This window comes from Perca flavescens, chromosome 12, assembly GCF_004354835.1.
Source record: "Perca flavescens isolate YP-PL-M2 chromosome 12, PFLA_1.0, whole genome shotgun sequence".
NCBI classification, from domain to species: domain Eukaryota; kingdom Metazoa; phylum Chordata; class Actinopteri; order Perciformes; family Percidae; genus Perca; species Perca flavescens.
This window is the reverse complement of record NC_041342.1, coordinates 32,140,290-32,156,725: the sequence shown is the minus strand read 5'-3', so window position 1 is coordinate 32,156,725 and position 16,436 is coordinate 32,140,290. Positions and strand designations below refer to the sequence as shown.

Genomic DNA, 16,436 nt, shown 5'->3' with positions numbered 1-16,436 from the left:
GAAAGGACATATTAATATGCATATATAAGGCCCCTTGTAGCGCCTTTTCCCAACTAAAGCAACATTATGGCAGCCTGTCCTTGCTATTATGACCTTCACACTGGAAAAGGTGAAGATGCATATATTAATACACACCCACAAGCGCACACATGTACACACACACACACACACTTTGAACTGTTTGGAATAATAATGCCAACACAGATTTTCAAAACGGTCATTTTTGAAAAATATATGAAGATGTTTTTTTATTTAAGTAAAGAATTTTGAACCCTGCTTCATCCAATGTTCACATTTCTGTTCTGGAGATGTTTGCACATTAGCACGTATTTAATAAGATGATACCTCGTTTGCATATTTAAACATAACATTTCCAAAAACTTGTAATACGGTGTTATAGCTCACTTTCTTTCTTTACTGTATTCTATTTTAAATCGATAAATGATAAATATCAAGGTAACGCAAATCCCTTTTAACGCCACAACTTTTTTTTTACGCGTTATTAACGCACACAAGTTCTGCTTTTTTGCTCCGTAGTTTGGGAAATTGGGAGGCGATGCAGCAAAAAACAAAGCTCCTTGAGCAGAAATGGATAAAGTTGAGTTTCAAAGCTCTTCCAGAAGGTTTCGCTTCACAAGACTGAAGTTACATCCAGACTCAAATATCACTTAAAGTGCTCATATTGTGCTTTTTGGCTTTTCCCCTTTGCTTTATTGTGTTATATATCTTTTTGTGCATGCTATATATTTACAAAGTGAAAAAGCCCAAAGTCCACCCCAAAGGGACTTACCATCTCCAACAGAAAACACTGTTCACAAACTGCTCCAAACAGCTCTATTGTAGTCCAGCCTTTACTTCAGAGACAAACGTGGGTCATTTTGTAACACACGTTATAATAAATAAAGACGGAACAGAAGTGAGATGTCTCACTCTGTAGCTAAAACGGAGAGCTCAACACGCAGGGTGAAAAGAAGAGCTGCAGCAATGTGCAGTACAACAAAAATATGGTGTTTTCTGAAAATTAAACCATATAAACCTATTCTGGTACAACCTCTAAATACAATTATGAACCTGAAAATTAGCATAATATGAGTACTTTAAGCATTTACAATTGAACAATATCCCTTTTAAAGTATATCTAGAACAGATAAAAAATGGGCGATTAATTTCCGATTAACTATGGACAATCATGCGATTAAAAATGTTGATCAATTGACAGCCCTAATAGATGCATTTGCCCTATGTTAAGCATGCTGCGTTCCCTCTCTGCTTGAAGGGTGCTACACAAAAATAAACTGCATACTTAGATAAAAATAGGGCTCAAATAAAGCTGTGAATGGGACCTGATGGAGGGGTTTGGCGCCCGACCTACCGGAGTTGAGCAAGCCTCGCCTGTTGGAGGCTCTGCTGTAGTTGAAGGCTCCGTCGGCCTCAGTGCGAGGCACCTGCCTGTAACTCCGCAGGATCCCCCGTCTCAGCAAGACACAACAAGACGGCATGACTCAAAGTAACTTCGATCACAGTGTGGATTTTTAGCAGTCAAGACATGGGAGTCAAAAAAGCCTGGCTCTTCAGAACGCCACAACGTATATCCACCACGAGGTAGTCAGGCTGTCATTTTATCAAAAAAGTTTCCGCTGCATCTCGCCAGGTAAGACCAACCAATAGACACACTAACAGCAACAACAACAACGCTGCAGCTTCAGCTCTCTACAGATTCTTCCTGCCACAAGCCGGGTGTCTGTCAGCGCCTGGGATTACCCCCTTCATCCTGACAGAGAAGACGAGAAGCCGCTGGGTTTAATGCGAGGCCTGTCGGCAGCGGCTCGGGTTACCGGCCTCGGTGTTCAGAGAGGAAAACGTGATCCGGCACACAGATGGAAGACAAAACTGGAACCGGGAAAGACTCGAGAGTTTTCTGCGACTTCACACAAGTGATAATCCCGATCAATGATCTTAAAAAGGGACAAATTAAAATGATGATACAAGTGGCCGGGTCACTGTGGGCCTTCTGCAGTAACTGGATCTCTTCTTATGCCATGTAAACAAGAAACCGGGTTTCCATCATCATGTGAGCAGACAAAGAGGAACCTGCTTAAAGGGTAAATTTTGTGACTTTTTTTCCCCACCTGGACCCCATTTCCCTATGTTGAGGGTTTCCCCCACCATTATAAGGTTCAGGTGCAGCACCCAAGCTTTTCTGGACACCACCCTAAGCCGAATAAATGTCACTAAAAGACTTTTCTCAGATCTAAACACTGTAGTTGACTGCAGTAGTAATTCTTTAGCAAGTTTTGTCTTCTTGAGTGTTATATATTTATGATCTGCTCTAGCTTTAACAACATTTTAGACACGGATATGCTAGAAATATAAAAACGGTCCAAAATGATGAAAAAGAGACGCAAAACTACTACAAAAAGGGACACAAACCAACGTCAAATGACGACAGAGACTCAAAACAACCCCAAAGTAGTGCTGGGCGATATGGAGAAAATCAAATATCGCAATATTTTTGACCAAATACCTCGATATCGATACCACAACGATATTGTAGTGTTGACTATCGGTGCTTTCACAAAATATTTACACAATGAGAGTTTTGATTAATAATCATCAATAACGTGGATATAATAAAAGGCAAATAATAGAACAGCTAGAACAGTCTGGTAAGTTCAGAAAATTATCATTTTACTGTAATGCAGCCTTTAAAAGGAAAAGACACTTATGTCATATTACGATATCCAAAATCTGAGATGTCTAGTCTCCTATCACAATATCGATATATTTCCCTGCTCTACCCCAAAGAAAACACAAATGACCAAAAATAGACACAACAAAAACCCACAAAGGGACACAAAATGTAAGGAAGAAACATTTTCTTGAGGAAGGACGCCTAAACCCCCTGTCAAATATATGCGCTTAAGTCTTCCAAAAAGCCGGGGAAAACACAGCTGTTGTTTTCAAAGTGACTGATGGGAACAACAATCTTTGAAATTGGTCCAGTTTTGAGCAAGACTCGAAAACAAGCAGATGCAACGTTAATGGCCAATTATACAACAAGTAGATCCGACCGGGCAATCTGATTGGTCAACTAGACATTCAGAACCTGCTCCAATCAGCACGACAGACATTGGCAGTTTTTTTAAAGATTTGTTTCTATGGAAATAATTCAGGAACCACAGTGAAACACACAGACACTCTCCGACATATTCATATTCAGTGATTCATCGGGTTAAACTACCCAGTGTTTTTACAACGCTCTGGAGTTAACCGTTACTGGAAATGTTTGGATCACATCAGCTGTGCCGCTGACTCTGCGCTGTGTTAAAGGTGCTCTGCCACACAAAAACGTTTTTACTTGTATTTTTTGAAATATGTTAGGTCTATATGTGTTTGTGTTATGTTGTGAATGTAAAAATGAACTGCTACCTCCTCTGTCAGCTCTAGCCACTGAAAAGAAATAAGCAGAGAAATCAGGCCAATTACAAAAACTGGTCAGTCTGACATCATACTGCCTGAGCTCATTACTATTCATGAGCTTGGCCAGTTGCCTGGGCAAGGGATGCTGATTGCCAGGCTCTCATTGGCTAGCAGTTAGCCAATCAGATTCAAACAGCTTAGCTCTTTGAATATTAATTAGAACTGACAGAAATTGAGCTGAGTCTTCCTGCAGGCTTTCTATACCACGCTAGAATGGCTTGAAACAAGGTAACCAAGGCATTTCTTCCACAAAAAATGTTACCATTCATGTCTGAAGTCCATGGTAGAACTTCAGACATTACCACAAAGTCATGAAATAGGTGTGGCAGGGCACCTTTAAAAATAGCTGCTACATGTGAATTTCGCGGACGAATACGAGCTAAATCTATCGATGAAAAAATGATTCTTTTCAGCAGATATCTTCGTTACAACACTATCAAGCTAGCAAAGCAGCTTTGGGGTTATAATGTATGTCCCCGATAATGCCCATATACATACATACATCCCATATTATTGGCACTTCAGTGATGCATCGTGCCTAGCCGAATCACTGTCATGCCAATAATGATGTTAAATCAAACCCTCTTGTGTAGTATTGCTTAATTGCGCACCCTCAATTTCCGTCCACTAAAAGTGTTGTTCTGCCAATGGCAAGCTCAGATTATTATTTGAAGTGTCTGACAACATTATGTACTTTAAAAAAAAAGAAACTCAGCGTTCAGAGGAAGGATCAAAGTAAGGCAGGCGAACGTCACAAGCGTGCATTGAAAGTGTTTGTGTAATTACTCTCCCTATCAGAGTGGGGATAGAAAAGTTCCACACTCCAGCTTTAAGTCTAGATGCTGACAAACGATGGTCATATTTTCTGTTTCCTTTCAGCCAGAAGCATCCACACAAACACCCGCACACACCCCGTCCAAGTAAATCTCACCTCCGGCGCCGCTGTGTACTTTCATCTACACCTAAAACCATCTGTGAGGCGCTTAATCTACAAGATTAAAGCGAGCCCTCAGCCCTCCTGATTAATTCCCCGTCCTTTGACAAGCACATGAAAGCCATAACAGCATTCATCAACATATTCAACAACATCTTTCTCCCTTGTTCGGCTCAAGTTTTTTGGGGGTTGGAGACGGATTGTTAACGCCCCTGTGGGGGTGACGCTGCTCGCCGACACCACGCCGTCCTTGGAGAGGAGAAGTCAAGTCTGACAAGATGGAAGTTTGATTTAAATGAGCGGTGAGCGAGGCCTGAAGGAGAGTGATGGGCAGCAGAGTTTGGAAGAAAATGTTCCTGGTTCAAACCTGGGCGGTACAATATACAATGCTGCTTCTAAAGGACTAGATGGGGACAATTTACACATTTAGAGCTGATACAGAGCCAATGAACGGTTTTGATTTGATTTATTAAGCACAGAGACAAAGAACACAACAACAATTATTAATTTAAGAGACATTAAGTAATAAAGGATACGCAATGCCCTATCCCATGGGCCCACCACCTGTGGGAGGAACCGCTGTGGTCGGGTGCGCTGCTACACGGGTGGCAGTGAAGGTCAGGGGCCTCAACGGACCAGACCCGGGCAGCAGACGCTGGCTCTGGGGACGTGGAACGTCACCTCTCTGTGGGGGAAGGAGCCGGAACTGGTGCGGAAGGTGGAGCGCTACCAGTTAGATCTGGTGGGGCTTACCTCTACGCGTCTCGGTTCTGGAACTATATTCCTGGATAGGGGTTGGACTCTTTTCTTCTACGGAGTTGCCCAGGGTGTGAGGCGCCGGGCGGGTGTGGGGATACTCACAAGTCCCCGGCTGAGCGCCGCTACGTTGGAGTTTACCCCGGTGGACGAGAGGGTCGCCTCCCTACGCCTGCGGGTTGTTGGGGGGGAAACTCTGACTGTTGTTTGTGCATATGCACCAAACAAGAGTTCGGAGTACTCTGCCTTCTTGGAGACCTTGACAGGAGTCCTGCATGGGGCTCAAGTGGGGGACTCCATTGTTCTGCTGGGGGACTTCAACGCGCACGTGGGCAATGATGGAGACACCTGGAGAGGCGTGATTGGGAGGAACGGCCTCCCTGATCTAAACCAGAGTGGTTGTTTGTTGTTGGACTTCTGTGCTAGTCATGGATTGTCTATAACAAACACCATGTTCGAACATAGGGATGCTCATAAGTGTACGTGGTACCAGAGCACCCTAGGCCAAAAGTCAACGATCGATTTTATAATTGTTTCATCTGCTCTGAGGCCGTATGTTTTGGACACTCGGGTGAAGAGAGGGGCTGAGCTGTCAACTGATCACCATCTGGTGGTGAGTTGGGTCAGGGGGTGGGGGAAGACTCTGGACAGACCTGGTAAGCCCAAACGGGTAGTGCGGGTAAATTGGGAACGTCTGGAGGCCCCTGTCCGACAGACTTTCAATTCACACCTCCGGCAGAGCTTTTCGTGCATCCCTGTGGAGGCTGGGGGCATTGAACCCGAGTGGACAATGTTCAAAGTTTCCCTTGCTGAAGCTGCGGCGAGGAGCTGTGGTCTTAGGGTCTTAGGTGCCTCAAGGGGCGGTAACCCACGAACACCGTGGTGGACACCGGTGGTCAGGGAAGCCATCCGACTGAAGAAGGAGTCTTTCCGGGATATGTTATCCCAGAGGACTTCGGAGGCGGTTGCAGGGTACCAAAGGGCCCAAAGGTCTGCAGCCTCTGCCGTGAAAGAGGCAAAGCAGCGGGTGTGGGAGAAGTTTGGACAAGACATGGAGAAGGACTTTCGGTCGGCACCAAGGTGCTTCTGGAAAACTGTTCGCCACCTCAGGAGGGGGAAGCAGGGAACCATCCAAGCTGTGTACAGTAAGGATGGGACACTGTTGACCTCAACTGAGGAGGTAATAGGGCGGTGGAAGGAGCACTTTGAGGAACTCCTGAATCCGACTAATACGCCCTCTATGTTAGAGGCAGAGCTGGAGGATGATGGGGGATCATTGTCAATTTCCCAGGGGGAAGTCACTGATGTAGTCAAATCTCAAAGCTGGTCTTTGCAGATGATGTGGTCCTGATGGCATCATCGGCCTGCAACCTTCAGCACTCACTGGATCGGTTCGCAGCCGAGAGTGAAGCAGTTGGGATGAGGATCAGCACCTCTAAATCTGAGGCCATGGTTCTCAGCAGGAAACCGATAGAGTGCCTACTCCAGGTAGGGAATGAGTCCATACCCCAAGTGAAGGAGTTCAAGTACCTTGGGGTTTTGTTCGCGAGTGAGGGGACAATGGAGCGGGAGATTGGTTGGAGAATCGGTGCAGCGGGTGTGGTATTACATTCAATCTATCGCACCGTTGTGACGAAAAGAGAGCTGAGCCTGAAGGCAAAGCTCTTGATCTACCGGTCAGTTTTCGTTCCTACCCTCACCTATGGTCATGAAGGCTGGGTCATGACCGAAAGAACGAGATCCAGGGTGCAAGCGGCCGAAATGGGTTTCCTCAGGAGGGTGGCTGGCGTCTCCCTTAGAGATAGGGTGAGAAGCTCAGTCATCCGTGAGGAGCTCGGAGTAGAGCCGCTGCTCCTTCACGTCAAAAGGAGCCAGTTGAGGTGGTTCGGGCATCTGGTAAGGATGCCCCATGGGCGCCTCCCTAGGGAGGTGTTCCAGGCACATCCAGCTGGGAGGAGGCCTCGGGGAAGACCCAGGACTAGGTGGAGGGATTATATCTCCAACCTGGCCTGGGAACGCCTCGGGATCCCCCCAATATCGATTAAAAAACAATTCTCGATTAAAAGAAAACGATTCACAGTATGTAAATGTAGTTACTTTTCCAATGTGAATGCAGTAGACATACAATTAAAAAAAAAAAAAAAAAAAAAAAAAAAATGTGTGTGTGTTTATTTTAGTAAATATTTAATTATATCTTTTAATGGGACAAAACTGAAGAAATTACACTTTGCTACAATGTAAAGTATTAAGTGTACAGCTTGTATAACAGTGTAAATGTGCTGTCACCTCAAAAGAACTCCTTTTGGTGTATTACATAACCCAACCTGCAGCTCAGGCTGGAAACCTGTACATTATTCTATCCTGCTTCAGTTACAAATTTGCGGGAACCAATCACAAACTGGCTTATCCACCTGGCTGGTTTAACACGTTGACGATAGAGAAACAACAGCAAGCGGCTTTTTGTTACATGCAACATGGCGGCCACCGAAGCGCAGCAACCCGTTGATAGGATCGTCGGTCTGATTGGTTTAAGGACTAACCATTTGCGTACAGAGTCATTTGAAAACACAGAGCAGACTCCCCAGACTAATGTTCAATCTTAAAAGATTGAGCTTGGTCTGGTGATAGCCAGACTATCAAATAATGGCTTAATATCAAAATAGTTATTTTTTGTCAATCGGTCAATTGATTAATTATCATTCCAGCTCGATACTCGCTTTGTTATTGTACCATGGTCCATGAATACTGTGCTATTTGTGAACCAAAACAAGACCCAACAAAGTTGACTGAGACGATATATGATATGTAGTCTATTAAAATACATCTGACTCAGACTGAAGTTCTCAAACTAAACCCACACAGGACTCAAAAAGACCAACTTCAGATTAAAAAAATGATCCCACTTTCCACATCCATCTCAAAAATGGCCATTGTTAACTGTCAGAGACACAGAGGAGCAGTAAAAATGAAGAATCATGACTCTGGAGTCATGAACGAAAGTTTAACTTCAACACTATCAAAGTGATGGCTGACAAACACAAAGACCTTCTCACAATGATAGGTGGCGGTGAGTCTGTAACATTTATACATGAATATCTGTTAAACGCACGCACAAAAAGACTTATTTATGCGATTTGCAAATGGCCAAAGTGTTTGTTTGCTTTGAAAACCATGGCTCTGAATAGCTGGTTGCCTCATTGACTTGCATTACCACGTCCTGCTTTTGAACCCTGAATGGCACATGCACACAAAAAAACAGATGATGACCCATAAATTTACAGCCTCCCTGTCGCTCTGCTTCAGCACCGGCCAGACGGATATCTAAATTTATACTGCTTAAAAATCTGTTTTTGTCATCTCTCTGCAGCCTGGAGTTCTCGCCGGGTTCAGCAGTCCGTCAGCGGGAATATCTGACCGCAGATTTCTCAGGAAGGAAACAAAACAGAAAAAAACTCTTCAAGAACTCTTTTGTATCTTGTATGAATCCAGGAAAGGTTGACTTACCGCAGTAACACTGAACACGTCAACCTAGACCCTATTTATCTTTGCTTTTTTCCATTCTTTGATCAATTCTGACCAAGACATTCATCATTCATTTGTCAATTTAATCATGAGTCTTGCTCACTATGGTGTGCTTAAAATTACTTTTAAGATCTGAAAGTAATCCTACAAAATGACTGTTTTGTTTCGTTCTTACTTTCTTACTCTGAACTTAAACGTTTTAAAACTAACAAAAATCAAGTATTATTTGAGGCCCTATCTTGTACCTGGCGCGGTGCAGCGCAAAGCCCGACGTCAAGTGTCTTGGCAGTTGTCAATTTCCCGTCCAGCGCCCACGTCTTTTAAATAGGAAATGCACCTTGGCCCATCTGTGCGCCCATGGGCGTGCTGGTCTTACAGGGAGGTGTGTTCAGGTGCATTCTGGGCGTAATGCTATCTTGAGGCAGTGGGAAGTGATCGCGCCATTGACCAACAAAAACCTGCTCCTCCTAACAAGCCCCCTCACGTTCACAAAAAGTGTGACAAAGTGCTGTGACGAAATTCAAACTGTAAATATATTACAGTTATGCCGGCAGCCGCCCAGCTCCGCGGAGCCCCGGCAGTGCAGTAATCCACAAACGGTGACTTTGCCCTGGGTATGGAGCCCAGCAGGCTGCCGCTTTCTCGTCAGACTGTGTGGAGCTCCCAAAGTCCGACACGTCTTACCAAATTTGCAATTAGCCATCAATTTTTCGTAAAACAGCCCATATTTGAGCTTTATATAGGCTAGTTGATTTCTCGCGTAAAAAAAAAGTCTCAGAAATGAATTTGGTAATGAAACAATGCAGTGTCTGAAATGTGAGACCTACTGTCTCATCTCCAATGTGTGTGTATGGGGATTCACTCAACCAATCAACACGCAGCTCATCTAAATATTCATGAGCATACCATATTTGGAAGAAAAGCTCTTGTTAGAAATAGGGCCAAAACACAGGGATGCATAAGGGTCAATAAAATATCAACCACGCCATTAAACTAGCAAAAGTGGATTTGGACACACCCTAAATGCACCTGCACCAGGCGCTTCACGCCGTACCCTTAGATCGTTAAAATAGGGCCCTCTGTGTTTTTAGGGTGCCTTTTTGGTGTGGTCTTTGATTTGTTGGACCTGCCCTGGAAAGTCAAGTGATTTTGTCTTGTGACAATGCACAAGATTCAACATTTGATAAGTGCCACAGTTTAGGGGTCACTGATAACAGTTCTTTGTAAAACTGAGTCCAGTCGCATGTCCAAACACTTCTGTGACCTTTTCTGAATCTGCAGCATTTGCATTTCTGATGTAGCCACCAATGTATTCACCAATTCAGGGCCAAATAATGCTATCCCATCCAATGCTTTGTCCGGTTGTTCTGTGATTCCCAGCTGCCTCTTCCAGCTCCAGTTGTGTCAACCCCAGTGATTCTATACAAGCTCAGGTAAAGCAACTAGCATGATTTAGCTACCGCAACACAACCCAAAACACTGCCAAAGATGCAGGGATAGGGTTCATACTTTTTCATTTACGTTTCACACACGGCAAGATATGGACTGTAAAAAGATTGCATTATTAAAAATAAGACTCTCGCCTTTTCGGTTCCCACAGGAAACTGAACATTCATTGACCCGGTTTTGAAGGTGAATCAAAAATCTCCTTGAAACATCTGCTTCCAACCAATGATCTAATCCAATTTACACAAGCCAGGTTGCTGGCTGCTTTACATTCATACTTTAGGCATCAACCATCTGCCTCAGGCAGTCTCCTTAAGGACTTGACCCCCCCTTGACACACATACTTGATGTCGGGGTTTCATAATGCATATTCTAGGCCATTAAGAGTTTATGCGTTTTGTGCTGGAGGCCTCTTTATATTCAGCCAATGTCTTAGCCGTGTTCACCTGTCAGGAATACAACACAGCCCTAAACCAGAGTGTTAGCATTTCTCAGCTTTAAACGTCCCTATATTCAACTGGAATGAGTCCAGTTTTTGCATTGGTCCTATTTCCTGGTCAGACTTTGGACTTGAGTACTGATCCCCGATTTTTACAAAAATAAGTAAGTATAATAGAATAAAAAAGGCCCAGAATGGCACATGCAAATTAAGAAGAAAAGTATTTTCCAACGCACTCGCAGTTCTTAAATTTTTTTTGTGGAACTCATGGTAGAACTGTAACTTTGTGTGTGGCGCTACGTGGATGTGTCAAACAACACAGGACCGGGGGATCGTGTCCCACGTGTCTCAGAAGCAAAGCTCACTCATAAGTGGCAACGCATTCTCTCTAAAGAAGTAGGTTGTTGACAAGCAAAGCATATGACTTTGACACTGGAGAGTTTGCATTCTAAAGTTTTATAACCATGAACACAATCCTTCCCAAACCTTAACTATGAATACTTCTAGTTGCCTATCCCTGACCAGAAATCAAGAAAGAAACCGCAAATCAGAAAATGCTCATTTGAATCTACATTGTTTTCCATACCTGCAAACTCATAAGGGCTGAAGTCTGTGTTGTTTTTTAGACAACGGCAACTACAGTCTGGTGTTAGATCCTCTCCAGTGAAATACAGACACACTTTTACAGCGTTTAGCTGTCAGCATTTTAAACGTGTTTACTCCAGCTGCTAGCTAATGGTAGGCTAACGTTACCTGCTGTCAGGTGTAGTGTTAACTAGCTAACGGTAGGCTAACGTTACCTGCTGTCGAGTGTGGCGTTAACTAGCTAACGGAAGGCTAACGTTACCTGCTATCCAGTGTGGCATTAACTAGCTAACGGTAGGCTAACGTTACCTGCTGTCGAGTGTAGTGCTAACTAGCGTCTCGTGCGGCGATGTTTCAGTTCCCTCTAACGTCCGTTTCGGAGCATCAGAGAGAAGTGCAGGCATTTTAGTGGCACCTAAATAAGGCACCGAAATTCGTGTTGCTATTCAGTCCGGTAGATAACGGTCGTTAAGGCACCGTATTACCGGGTCTCGGTACCGCCCCCCCCCTCAAATAAAAACTCTTTGGATCCACATGATTCACATGGATCACATTTTCCCATTCAAAACGGCGATTTTCGCCGATGAGCGACTAGTTTGCAGGTATGGTTTTCAGGATTTGGAAAGGCACAGATAATGTCATCAGGAAAAGCTTTAGTTACAGCTCAACAGAAGGCTGAAACTAACTTGCAGAAGTTGTCCCGACTACCTTCAAACCCAGGTTGACCTACATTAAATGCATCTCTACTTTAATACCTTTTAAAAATCATTATTACCCTGTTATTTTCATGTTGTGTTGCACCTCCTACTCATCGTTGTTAATCGTTCATATAAATCAGGTCAAACTGCCTCTGTATCACATTAAATGTGCTATATTGTATCTTGCTTTATGTAATTGCTTTTTCCGCCCACAGATCCTATTGCACAGCTGGCGTCTTCCTTTATGACAATGTGCAGGATTGCCTTGGTCTGTAGACCCATATCCAATTGGGGGGAACATGCAACATCAAATCTGAATTTTAAGTGTCCTATCTGATGCTTCCCTCACAGACGGACCACCAACCCACCGGCGGCCGCGGTCGGTCGTCATTTACATGATACAGTTTAAATCGATCTAAAACAAAAGCCATAACAGCTACAGCATTCAGTCCTTTTCCAGCAGAAAATTAAAGGCTTCCGTCTCACGTGGCGTCCGGTGCAGAACAGCGTGACACCATTCTGTTGCAGATAGATGAAACCATCAAAACACCTTTACACTCTGCTCATGAAAATGTGCACATCTCAAAAACAATACAAAAATATACATAGTCAATATAACTTCTGGACTGTTTAGAAAGATTTTGTTCATGTTTCTACATTTAGAAATCTTCTCGATCAATGTGTTTTGGGTGTTTATTTCAAAATGACATTGTGACTTTGCGTAAACATACACGCCACTACGCGTGTTATCTGTACGCATTTTGAGCTATGCGCGAATATGTCTACTCCGTATACAGCGGACGGCAGTCTGCAACGTCACAGCGTAAACATACACGCCTCTTTCTAAAGCCACGTGGCGTGTTATCGCGAGGCTACGGTTGGGTTTAGGAAATGTCACACACGGGTTGGGTTTAGGAGAAGAACAAACGTGGAAAGGAAACATCACACCCGCGACATGAAGGAAACTGACCCCCGGTCTCCTGGGTGAAAGTCCTGTGTGTGTGATCCTTCCTCCACACCGACCAACCTCCCTACGCGGATTTTCGCCCTTTCATACTACTCTCTACGGCTTGAATTCACACACAATCGCAAGGTAATGTAAGTCAATGGAGGCCAAACGGCGTTGATGAACATGCTAAAAAGAGAGTATGCGTCTTGATAACACGCCAATAACGGCATACGAATTGGCGTGTCATACATACGCCACTACATGAGATCAGTCTGGTTTATTTTGTAAAATTGGATGAAAACTCAAACCAATTTTTGTATGTTTTTATTTGACACAATTTTAATACATTTAATAATTATTACTAGGGCTGTCAAAATTAATGCGTTAATTTTTGCGTTAATTTTTTTATATTTAACTCGTTAAATAAAATTAACGAAATTAACGCAGCTGAGTTTGTTTACTTCATGTGGCGGCTGAGAAACGTAATACGTCTACATAACAGCAGGCGGCGCTACTCTGTATTGTTGCCCAAGTAATGAAAACCGGCAGCTGATTGGACGAACGCATCACATGGGTTTGTTTTCTCCGGATATTGAGAGCCAGACTGTCATGGCGGCCATTCAGAATACGATCTTATATTGTACTAAAATAGTTCACTGAAACATGTTTCTGAAAACATTTTAAGCGAGAAATAGGCCTTGCAGTTGCTGAATCTGTCTTCATTTCAGCTCAACATAGGTCAGTTTAGAAGATTTTCGTCAGATTTTGAGACTATTCACCTCATTCCGCTCGCCATTTCCGGGTGAGTCCCGACTGCCCTGCCGCTGACTGAACTCTCGGCTCGTTGGAGATGAACTGCTCTTCGCCTGTAAAGTAGACGAGAGCAGGCGACAGCAGCCGGGGACGGTGACAAAAATCTGCTCTCAAGTCAGACAGTTTCTAGCCGTTTCAGCAGCCTTCAGCAGGACTAAACCAAATTGTTACTGCTGTTGTTCTGAAAGATATTAAACATTCTGAACTTAGCAGAACCTTTCCTTGTTTGTTTTTTTCTTCATATTTGTAAAGTTAAGTGATTTAGCATTTAAATATCCATTATTACAAGCTTCAGTCTCAATTCAAAAAAGCGATTAATCGCGATTAATTACAGCAAATTGTGCAATTAATTAGTTAATTTTTTTTTTATCGATTGACAGCCCTAATTATTACATATGTATTGACTTACATGACCTTCTAGCTTTGGTTGTACAGATTTAAGGGATATGAAACATTTGAAGCTACTCCATGAAATGTCATCACAATAAGCAAAAATACCAATGTAGGCACTGGCAGGCCATTTTGATTGCGTATTGGGTTTTTGTGCCTTTTAACATATTGTGAAAGTACTGTAGATTCTGATGAGTCTCTTATTCTGGGAGAGCAAAAACATGTATGTTTGAGCCTCAGACAGAGGTTATTCATTGGCGTTTCCCATTATTCATACAGTACAGCGATTTCAGATGGATTGGAGGGCATCAGATATCAAATAGTATCATCCCTGCAGCACGGCCTTATAAACATTCAACCAGTGACCAGAAAAACACCCTGTACCTGGCGATGAATGCGTTACGCTCGAATTGAATTATGATCCAGCTGTAGATTGTAGATAGGATTTGTTGCGGAGGCGGTGAAAGATCAGCATTTCTCATTTAAATATTCATGTACGGCAGACAAAGGGAGGAAATGGAAACCGACTCAAATGAAATCCCAGGGTTCATGTTTCCGAGACGGAGGAAGAGGAGGACGCAGGTGGCGGCAGCGGAGGACGAGGAGCACAAGGGTGTCACGAGAAACTCGAGCTCAATGGAAGCACTCGGGTGGGAAGGTATGACATTTTGACGCACACATCCACAATCTCAGCACAGCAAACAGACAAAAGAATTGTTGCGTCTGAAAACTTTCCATTCAAGACCACTACTGTACGGAGAGCACAATGAATTCAAATGACTGCACACTGACTAACAAAAACATACTCTCATAAAAAGTATGTAAAATCCTGACAATTCATGGGAAAGGAGGAAAGTTCATAGACTTAGATTTGAAAAAAAATTAAAAAGTACTGAAAACTATCTAGTTATTTAAGTGTGTTACTGTCTGACAAAGGCCCCAACACAACCTACACATATTGGAGTTAAGGGGCGATCACACCAAGAACGATAACTATAACGCTAACTATAAATCTATAGTTTTAGAAATTGTTTCTAACTCAAGTGGATGGTGGAGTCCACACCATGACAGCGGAGAACGATACTGTTGCGATCACTTTCAGAGCCATTTGATGAACGATAGAAACACTGACAGCCAATCAGAATCCTTCTGAGTTTACAGCATGGCACGGCGGAGAGAGACGCTGACAGCCAATCAGAATCCTTCTGAGTTTACAACATGTCACAGCAGAGAGAGACACTGATAGCCAATCAAAATCCTTCTGAGTTTACAACATGGCAAGGCGGAGAGATTTGTTTCCCACAGGTGGTCAGTGGCATGACATTTCCCCTCGGTGGGGCTACGATCCTTTAGCTCTGTGTATTTTGGAATTTTTAAACATCAGAACTTTAAAAGTATTTCTTTCCAAACTTTCCAATCCATCGTTTTATGAGTGCATAACCTATATGTACTACAGTAGACGTTTGGTATCATTTCGGGCATTATTAGTGGGGTCATTTACCAGATACAAACGTGGGTCCATTAGCCCCTGCGCTAAGCTATTCAGCTGATAACGCTGCTACGTTAACTCTCCCAATGCTAGACCCAGCTGAAAAAAAGCTTCTGGGGGGGGTGTTTGGCTCGAGGTCATGGTGCAAAGGGCCCTAGGGTGAAATTACTCCAAACCATCACTTTAAAAAGGATGCTAGCAGCAGGATAAAAGGCCATTACATCAATCATCTCAACATGGTGTCTAAACCATCACAATTTACTTAAACGAACAACATGACTTCCAGATCAAGCAGTACATTGCCGAAAAATCCACAGGAACTGCAGAATGACGACTCGGCAGGGAGCAAAAAAAATTTAAAGGGGGTTTTCAGCACTTTAGGCTACCGGGGGTCCTACTCAGTACCAGAGAGGTCTGGCTTATAGTGAGGACCCTGAGAGTACATCCAGTGACATTTGGGCCTTTAGAAACACATTAAAACCGAAGCTGCCCTGTCTCCAGCCGGGCGGTTTCATCAGTCTGCCACCGAGGGGGTAGCGCACGCCGAACAATGACTCCAACGCACGAGCCGGGAGATCCATCAAAAGCAGCGGGGAGGGGGGGACGATTGCCGCGCCAGTCCATCCATCTCGGAGCGAATTACAGCCACCGCCAGGGAGAAATCAACCGCGGTAGGAAAGGAGGAAGAGGGTGAGAGGAGAGGAGAGGTGAAGAGAGTCAGGGGGGGAAAGAAGAAAGGGAGTGAGAATAGGAGGCATGGAAATAGAGAGAAAAAAAATATATGAAGGATGCAAGAAAAGAGGGATGAGAATGGAATTAAAAAAGAAGACAGGAGGAGGACATTGAGAGTTGGTGGAAGGGTGGATGAAAGGATGGAGAGATGGAGAGATGGGAGGGAGGATGGGGACAGAAGGGGCGTGGGAGCGTGGGTGCAG

General features: G+C 43.8%; 1 protein-coding gene across 3 annotated transcripts in view; it reads right to left on the bottom strand.

Annotated features, from left to right (window-relative positions):
• The window catches only part of efr3a (EFR3 homolog A (S. cerevisiae)), a 153,624-nt gene that overhangs the window by 97,371 nt on the left and 39,817 nt on the right, over nucleotides 1–16,436 (bottom strand). The window contains exon 1 of one of the 3 annotated variants that reach the window (XM_028593430.1): nucleotides 1,373–1,444. The exons of the other annotated variants lie outside the window; for them this stretch is intronic. The gene's annotated coding sequence lies outside the window, so the exon portion shown is untranslated. Of the gene's footprint in view, nucleotides 1–1,372; nucleotides 1,445–16,436 lie in introns of those variants that run through there. 3 annotated transcript variants of the gene reach the window in all.